This window comes from Aptenodytes patagonicus, chromosome 7, assembly GCF_965638725.1.
Source record: "Aptenodytes patagonicus chromosome 7, bAptPat1.pri.cur, whole genome shotgun sequence".
Classification (NCBI taxonomy): domain Eukaryota; kingdom Metazoa; phylum Chordata; class Aves; order Sphenisciformes; family Spheniscidae; genus Aptenodytes; species Aptenodytes patagonicus.
In genome coordinates this window covers 2,413,110-2,422,829 of record NC_134955.1, presented here as the reverse complement: position 1 = coordinate 2,422,829, position 9,720 = coordinate 2,413,110, and positions in this window count along the sequence as shown.

Sequence of the window (9,720 nt, the reverse complement as noted above, 5' to 3'; positions counted from 1 at the left end):
CTTAGTTTAGATGTTACAGACCATGAACCCCTTTGGAAGAAACACGAGTTATGCACATTCCTATGCCCAATTGAAAAAAAGACCCATGCCAATCTCTTAAGAACTCAGTATTCTATTTAGAACCTGATGAAACCCCGTATTTCTGTATTTGCAGTTCTCCAGCACTCGCAGCAAGGACGGAGCAGGGAGGAGGAGGCTTCCACAGTGCCCTTTACCTACAGTAACAACCCTCTTCTCAGAGCTCTGCGCTTGGTGCGTCTGTTACCTCGGGTAAGCCTGGGATGGCACACACAAAATGTCATACCAGGTTCTGATGGTAGGCTGTGAAACTGCTTTTTCTTCCCCTCCCCCTGCCCCCTTCTGGTTTATAAAATTACTAAGGAAGCCATTGACTTGAGGGCTCCAGGAATTTAGTATTAATTGCAAAACAACACTTGGTTCAGCTTTTTCTATCTTTCTAAACAGTCATACAATTCACATCATTTTCTCTTTTCAAAACAGACCGTGAAGTCTTGAAAACATTATAAAACCACGACTGAGTCAATGATTTCTTTATTCCACACGTGTTAAAGCCCACATCAGCATCAACCCAGATGGAGGAGCACACAATTAGGATAGAGTTTTCAAAGCATGTGATCAAAGCTGAGATTAATTTGTCTGAGGTACTGTCTTTTGATGGTTTGCAATATTTCATTTGAATTAATTCCCATACATTTGTAACATTCCTCACACATCTACTTGAATTATTTTTCCCCAGTGCTCATTTGCTTTTGAGGCTGCTCGGGCTAGTAAAATTCTCACTTGATAATAATTCTGCAGTCTATATTTCAAGTTAGAAATGCTGCTCCAAAGAACCATGAGACATCTCATATAGATATCACAGTTAAGTTGTTTAAATAGTGTTTATGGCTCTTCCCCCTTAGAAGAAGGTGTGAAAAGACTAAAGTTGATTTCTCAGCCCAGCTCCCGATGACAGCCAATACAATAAGATGCCTTAAAAAGTTTAATAGTCATTTTCGTCGATCTGTTTCTTTGCTTCTCCCCTGTCATAGTAGGCAGTCAGAAAGCATCTTTTCCTTCTCATTTCTGGCCTTTGCCATCCCTTAGGCTCACATTTGGTACTTTTTTTACAGAATATGTTTTTTCTAACATTTGAGATAAGCCATCTCCAGTGCACCAGTACACACCTTTGGGAGTACAGCAGAACTTGTTCCTTTTAGCTTCCCGCCTACACTGAATACTCAACATTGAAAATTCAGCAGGAAAGGAGGAAGAATTCAACCCCCCTTGTCCTCCTTAGCTGCTTTTTCTGACCCTAAAATCCTGCATGAAGTTAAACAGCTTCAACAGCATCACTGAGAGATTTCCTTTTCATCTTTATCTCCACCTTTCTGAGGATGCTTAGGTGGCCAAGGCAATCTAGCAATACACAAGAGAAATAAGTTCAAATCCCCTTGATATTTTACCTTTTCAGTGAATCACAGATTGCTGGGTAAAATATAAAATTACTTTCTTTTCCTGTCACCTTTGATGTAAAGATGCAGCTACCACTGGATCAGTAAGACAGGCAGGGAAAAGCTTCCTTTCCCCCCCCCAAAGTTTTTCATATACTAAGCACCCAGCCACTCAGCTGCCCCTAGTAAGGTTCATGACAGGGTGAAAGATGCGTGTGCCCTTGGACTGCCACAGGTGAGGTTAAAAAAAACCCAGAAACAACTTCTGTACGTGATTCAGAAACTGGTGTTTGGGAACTTTAGTGAGAGGTATTATGCAGCACTGAGAACCCGGTGATTTCAGGAGACAGGCAACAGCTTAGCTGGAGCTTTAGATTTTAAGAACTGCCCTCAAGCACCTAAAATGGTAGCCAGGCTATTAAGTCATTTCATGTATGTCAAACCCTTGGATAACTGAAGCTTTAACTACTCAAGGATGAGCCACATAACCCGTTCAGAGAAGGAACCGTCTGTTGCACGGGTTGTATGGCACTCATGACAGTACTATTGTATCAGCCTGTCGACATTACTCTGATAGAAATGCTGACAATAATAATAATAATAATTGCTGTTGTATCGGCCAGGGTTTACAACGGAACAATACATTTGGTAACAAACAGTTCATTAATCTGAACCACAGCTATTACATCAAGTTGCCAGCTACTCAGTTTTTTACAGGACCCCCCCATCGAGCTGAATTTAGGCATTTCCAGTATTGCAGCTCTCTGATTTGACGTTTTGCAATCTGTCTTTTCACAATAAAAGATCTCAGCTGCTAAAAAGATAAACATCAAACTATGACTTGATATCTACCTGATATCCACTTGTTCTCTCACATATCCCACGTTTTTATGCTCTGTAATCCGTTCTTCCTTTCCTTGCATCAGGGTGAAGTGGACCAAACCTGCATTATGGTCCCTTCTGGAACTCTTGTGTTAATACAGACATCATCAAGCCTAAATGAAGAAAGAAAAAAAAAAATTTGGGACGGGGCTAAATGGATCTTGTATGCAGGTTAAAATCTGAACATTGATTTTTCCAAACTGAGCGGTTGCACCTCATAAGTGGTTAATATATTTGCTGACTCTGAAAGGAACTCTATTAGTTCCCTTTCTGCATGCCACGGACATCGCAGATTCTTGAACACCAGAGAAACATTAGCTAGATGAATGACACCAAAGACATGGGGAGGTCAAGCACCTTCATATTTGTACAAGCAGGAACTTTCTCTCCCCTGGTGGCAAGATAGAATAGAACAGAAGAGTTGAGTTGAGTCGAGTCGAGTTGAGTTGAGTTGGAAGGAACCTACAACTGTCATTTAGTCCAACTGCCAACTTCAGGGCTGACCAAACATTAAAGCATGTTGTTAAGGGCATTGTCCAAATGCCTCTTAAACACTGACAGCATGGGGCATCGACCACCTCTCTAGAAAGCCTGTTCCAGTGTTTGACCACCCTCTCGGTAAAAAAATGCTTCCTAATGTCCAGTCGAAACCTCCCCTGGTGCAGCTTTGAACCATTCCCGCACATCCTGTCACTGGATCCCAGGGAGAAGAGATCGGCACCTCCCTCTCCACTCCCCCTCCTCAGGAAGCTGTCGAGAGGGATGAGGTCGTCCCTCAGCCTTCTTTTCTCCAAACTAGACAACCCCAGCATCCTTAGCTGCTCCTCATAGGACATTCCTTCCAGCCCTTTCACCAGCTTTGTTGCCCTCCTGTGGATGCATTCGAGTTAAACTTCATGCCATTGATGATTGCCCAATCCCTCTGCAAGGCCTCTTGTCCCTTGAGAGAGTCAACAGCACCTCCCGGTTTGGTATCATCAGCAAATTTGCTAATGGTGCATTCAACTCCTGCATCCAGATCGTTGATAAGTATACTGAACAGAACTGGCCCTAGAATTGAGCCCTGAGGAACACCGCTGGTGACCAGTCACCAGCCAATTGTAGCCCCAGCTGATGGGCCCCATTGATGTAGGGTCATCAATCAATTGTAGGAGCCTATTTGTGTTTTAAGGATCACTACCTAAAGGATCACTACCTATCTCCTTCTCCCACGATTTAGGAAACTTGGCAGGATGGGGCCACATACAATTATGGGTGCCATGTGCGTTTGGAAAACAGAATGCAAGATCATATTTGTTTCAGAAAGTCTTAGGTGTGCCAGCATATTACTATATTATTACTGTAGCCTCTGTTAGCCTGCACAAATGCTGAAAGGTTAGAGTTTAATATTTCCACATGGAGCACAACCTGAATACCGATGGACTCCATAACCAGTTCCCACATTTGGAAAATGTCCTAGTAAGTAATCCAAGGAGATTCAGGCTGTGTAGGGCTTGCATTCCTGCCATGCTTTAGACTCGGTGTGTCCCTGTCTGCTAATACACTATTTTGTGGCATAGGCTTGTTCTTTTATCCTGGGGCAACTGCCAATATATTTGCAACAATTTGCCTCTGAAAAATATTCTGAATTGTGGTGAACAGCAAGAAAGAAGACAGGGTATTGATTTGCCTGATGAGCAGCGTATCAGACTCAGTGTGCCTTCCTCCGTTTGCTATTTCGGACTGGGAGAAAATCAATTCAGTGGATTGCGTAGGCTGCTTCCTTTGTTACTGTAACTCAGTGAAATCTTTTTAATGGGTTCCTCTTTCATTACAGTTGTGTGGGCAGCAGTAACAATTTCAGTAATAAACGATGCTATGAATTTCAACAACACAAGTAACCGAAGGATGCAATCAGAGCAGCCAGCCACAAAACATACCCCAAAATCTCCATAAACAGGGGCCTCTGAAAACAGCACACAAAAAAGAAAAGGAAAAAAAAAAGTGCGAATTAAGCTAAGTAAGCCAGAACAAAATATAAGTAAACAAAATAAAGCATGATTTATAAAAATGCAATATATAGGAGGAGAATGCAAGTTGTATCCATAAGAAAATATTTGTGACCTATACATCCTGTTCCTTCTTTTTCTTTTCCGATTCTTCTTGCTCATGTGGTGCAACATGTTAGAGGAATGAGAAGTAGGATCAGTGCTACTTCTTGGAGTTTATAGCAACAAGCAGGAAAGACTGCCATGGCAGGGACTTGAAAAGGTCCAAATGTTTTACTGAGGACTTCTGATGTAGGACTGTCCAGCCAAACTGCTGCTATGGATGAGACGCTGTACTTTCCGTGGGTCTGAAAGAATTTTGGGTCTCCCGATGCACATACCTGTAAAGCTTCATGCTAGTTGTCTATGCCTAAAATATGCTCCTCTGCTGACTTCATTTCACAGTGTTATGAACCCAAGGTTGGCATCTACCAGGATGTTGTCCATGGCCTTTCAATATGTAAAGGGGGCTTATAAGAAAGACGTAGAGAGACATTTTACCAAGGCCTGTAGTGACCGGACGAGGAGCAATGGTTTTAAACTGAAAGAGGGTAGATTTAGATGGAACATAAGGAAGAATTTTTTTACAATAAGGGTGGTGAGACAGCGGAACAGGTTGCCCAGAGAAATTGTGGATACCCCATCATTTTCATTGGTTGTTGATCAAGTTGACAAATGTAAATAGCAATGGACTTGTGTAAAAGCATAACAGAACATCTCTTAAACTCTTTATAGCTTTCATGAAAGTTGATTACAAGAACACTGCAAAAATCCTTAGGGATTGCACACCACATGCATAAAAAATGAATCCTAAGCACGCTGATCCATATTCCCCTCCAGTTCAAAACATTGCAACTGTTGTTGCTTCCTGGGACTACTTGATGACCATGAACTCTCCCTTTTCTGCTATGAATTGAAGATCATGTTTTAGGGAAGAGATCAGCAGTGGCGTGTAGCTTAATCCGAACACTGCCTCTAGAGCCACACAGCAGAGTCACATTGTTGGAGCAGTGACAATGCTGGCAAGGACCTCTAGTAAATCTTTAGAAATTCTTCATTGCACTTTGTTCATGGTCCTGAACACTGGTCTAGAAAAGACTCAGGTGAGCAAGGCTCTGGTAAATAGTGTTTTAGTGGAGCAGCTAATGTGGCACAGAGCTGATGCTAACCATATTCTTTGCAGATGTTCCCCATTATTTGAGTGTGTTCCACTAGTTAATTAGCACTGTGTTGAGAGGTCCTCTTGATAATGACACAGCAAAGGTGGTTTCTGTTTGTGTTACCAGGCCAGTCAGTCTCACGTCTGCGCCTGGGAAGATCGTGGAACAGATCCTCCTGGAAGCTATGCTAAGGCACATGGAGGACAGGGAGGTGATTCGAGACAGCCAGCATGGCTTCACCAAGGGCAAGTCCTGCCTGACCAACCTAGTGGCCTTCTATGATGGAGTGACTACATCAGTGGACACGGGAAGGGCTACAGATGCCGTCTATCTGGACCTCTGTAAGGCCTTTGACACGGTCCCCCACAACATCCTTCTCTCTAAACTGGAGAGGTATGGATTTGATGGGTGGCCTGTCCGGTGGGTGAGGAATTGGTTAGATGGTCGCATCCAGAGGGTAGTGGTCAACAGCTCAATGTCCAGATGGAGATTGGTGACGAGTGGCGTCCCGCAGGGGTCCGTATTGGGACCGGTACTGTTTAATATCTTCATCAATGCCATAGACAGTGGGATCGAGTGCACCCTCAGCAAGTTTGCAGATGACACCAAACTCTTCCAAGTTTGCAGGTGGTGCGGTCGACACACCAGAGGGACGGGATGCCATCCAGAGGGACCTGGACAAGCTGGAGAAGCAGGCCTGGTGAGACCCCACCTGCAGTACTGCGTCCAGCTCTGGAGCCATCGGCAAAAAAAAGACACGGACCTGTTGGAGCGGGTCCAGAAGAGGGCCACGAAAACGATCAGGGGGATGGAACACCTCTCCTGTGAAGACAGGCTGAGAGAGTTGGGGTTGTTGAGCCTAGAGGAGAGAAGGCTTCGGGGAGACCTTATTGCAGCCTGTCAGTACTTAAAGGGGGCTTATAAAAAAGATGGCGGCAAACTTTTCAGCAGGGCCTGTTGTGACAGGACAAGGGGGAATGGCCTTAAACTGAAGGGGGGGAGATTCAGACTAGATCTAAGGAAGAAATTGTTTACGCTGAGGGTGGTGAAGCACTGGCCCAGGTTGCCCCGAGAGGTGGTGGATGCCCCAACCCTGGAAACATTCAAGGTCAGGTTGGACGGGGCTCTGAGCAACCTGATCTAGTTGAAGATGTCCCTGCTCATTGTAGGGGGGTTGGACTAGATGACCTTTAGAGGTCCCTTCCAACCCAAACTATTCTGTGATTCTATAACTCTACTTTGCAGAAATTTCTGAAAGATTAAATAATGTAACCCAGTGGAGATCAGTAAAGAGACAAAGAATGTGTGAAAAAGCTGGAAGTTCAGAGGAAAAAACCCACTGTATTCGGACTGAAAGATTTCTTATGCTCATGCCTAGTAACTTGCTGCTGCACACCACTCAGGATGGTCACATAAAGAGTTGTGCTCTGGCTGCCGTGTTTGCATGGGATACCTATGCTGAAACACAGCTATAAGGTTTTATAGTATGAATGGAAGGGTGGCATTGACAGAATTGTATCCTTCCATCTTCATATGATGTAATGTCTTCTTTCATAATAACAGGTATCTTCTTTCAAGCTAACAGATCTTATCTACTGCCCCTAAAAAAGCATCAGCGTATGACTCAAGATTTGCAGCACAGACTTGCTGAATAGTAAGAGTGATATAATCTCTTTTCTGTCATACCATGTTACACCCTTTTTGGCTAGTACAGCTGATTATGCCCTGTTTTGGTGATAACTGCACGCACAATCATGGGGTGGATGCCTTAACCCCTTGAAGAAATTATGGAAACATATGGAAGCATTCTCCCACCAACTTTTCCTCACTTTTAACGACTTAAGTGGGAATAATGCAAGTTTTTCTTAAGAGTTTATCTCATTCCAACTTGCTTTTCAAAGCACCGGGTCACCATACTTGTATCTAAATCAGACCAGAAGTTCCCTGTCACAAATTCAGTGCTGAAGAGGCACTAAATATGTGGCTCTGCATGTCTGAACAAGGCAGGTAAGAATGTCAAGATGAAGGAGAAGCTTCCCAGAGATGTGGCAAAAACTCAAAAGCCATTTGAGCCAAGCTATGAATACTACGTCACAAGAATAGGGAAGAGAAGAACTTGAACAAAATATGTACAAAGACTGTATCTTCTTTGTGGCATCGTGATTTGTGGGAACTATCACTACATGTTGCAAGTGGGGAAGGATAGCTCATTCAGCACCCAGTCTGACTTAATTTTTCAAGTTTCTCTCCAACTCAAGCAACACAGCAAAGGAAACAGGCATTCACCCAACACTCTGCTTCCTGGCATATGTTAACATGGAATAACCTCTAGTACTGTTAATAGGATAAATGGAAGATAAGCTGAGAAAGATGCTGGATACAAAAGTTATGGAAATGTCTGTACTCACATGCTTAAAGCTGCTGCATAATAGGAGAGATTTTGTAACGTTAATGGGGAGGTGATTTCTCTCACAGCCTTGTTTCTCACACCTCAACCTTCACAATGCGTGACAGCAATTACCTTGCTACTACAACAGAGGACAGAAAGGGAAGACGTAATAATCACATACCACCTCTACTCAAACCTACACATAAAATTAAGTGCGTGATCACTTACTCCCACGGGAAGCATTACTCTCTTATTAGAACGAGTAGGAAATTCAGCAACTGAAAGCTTTATCAGTCTACATAACTTTCCCCCGTGTTATCCTGTTCCATTCAGAGAGTAGCTGTTCTACGAACTCAAACACCTGAAAATAAGGAAACAGTTAAAGTATTTCCAACTCAGTCATGTGAAGAATTGAAAACAGAGTTAAGTGTTAATGCCCAGATCTTTACATTATTTGAATGATGTTTTAATCTACCAGTCTCTCTCCCTCTCCCCCTACATACACAGACACACTTACTTTATTTTAGAATTGCAGTGAGCAGAATTTGTCTACGTTTTCCCTACAAGGCCAAATATTTAGGTCTAGATTAATCATACCTAACTTTAAGTGCCTAACTTCAGTTAATTGCCTATGTTAAGAGGCCGGTTAGACTCTCTCTGGCCAGTGCAATGAGATATACGCTTCGAGTGGATGATTCAATTTTATGTGGCCATAGCCTACCCCATACAGATTACTACACTGTCTCAAAATTTGGATCCTTTTAGTCTGTTGGCCAGGATCCTGTCATGACGCTTTCACCTCCCAACCATCAAAAGCGCAGATCAAACAAGAACTGCTTTACTCCTGGTAATCTCCACAGCGAGAGAATCCCTATTTCCTGCTACTTGATATAATCTATGCAAACCAGCACGGGTATGAGTTATGGCTGAGTATTTGAAAGTTTACTTGTCCTCTGTACACAAAAGGGTCAGGAAGAGGCTGAAACCCCACCGAAAGTCTTGGCTCTTCCAGACAATCCCGTATCACAGCATTGCTAAACTGACCTCTCATCGTCCAGTTTGTTAACTGCTTACATGTTAGGTGTACCTGGAATAGTCTCAGCTGATTTCCACTTCACACTGCCAATCTGTGAGGGAGAGAGGGATTAAAATTACATACTTCTTAATTTCTTAGTCCTTGGTTTTCAGAAATATGTCATAACCATAATGACTTCCTTTCCTAATCTTCAGAGTGATGTTCTGATGAAGATAGTATTTGGAAAAGGCCAAAGAAACAGCCTAGCAACTCTAAATATGTTTTAGCAAAAGCAACAAAAGGCATTGGAATTATGAAAGGAAAGGAACAAAGCCAACCCCAAGTTATATGGTATAGAAGGTGGAACGTGGTTCTCGCTGGTGATGGAAAGTCAGCAGAGAGACTTCATAAGGGTAGTAATTATGTTGCCATCCCACCAGTGGCAAGGATGGAGAAGTGCAGAAAAACCTGGAATCGCTCATGTTCTTAAAGCAAATCTTGAGAGAAACTTGCGACCGCGTCCACAGTAACTGCATGTATTCTCCTGGAAAGGAAGACAAAGAGAGGGGCATTCTTTATGTATATGCCACTGCACCCCCTCTTTTCCCTATACAGGACAGGATCTGTGAATTTCAAGAGATGGAGCAGCAGAATGCCGGTAAGCCAGCAACCATTTCCTGCACGTGGAGCTTATAGACCGTGTCCACGCTCTGCGTAGACTCACAGATATCGTTTGTAGAAAGCTTTGTCTGTGTTAGTATTTAGAGAAAACTGGTTATTACAACTGGCCTCA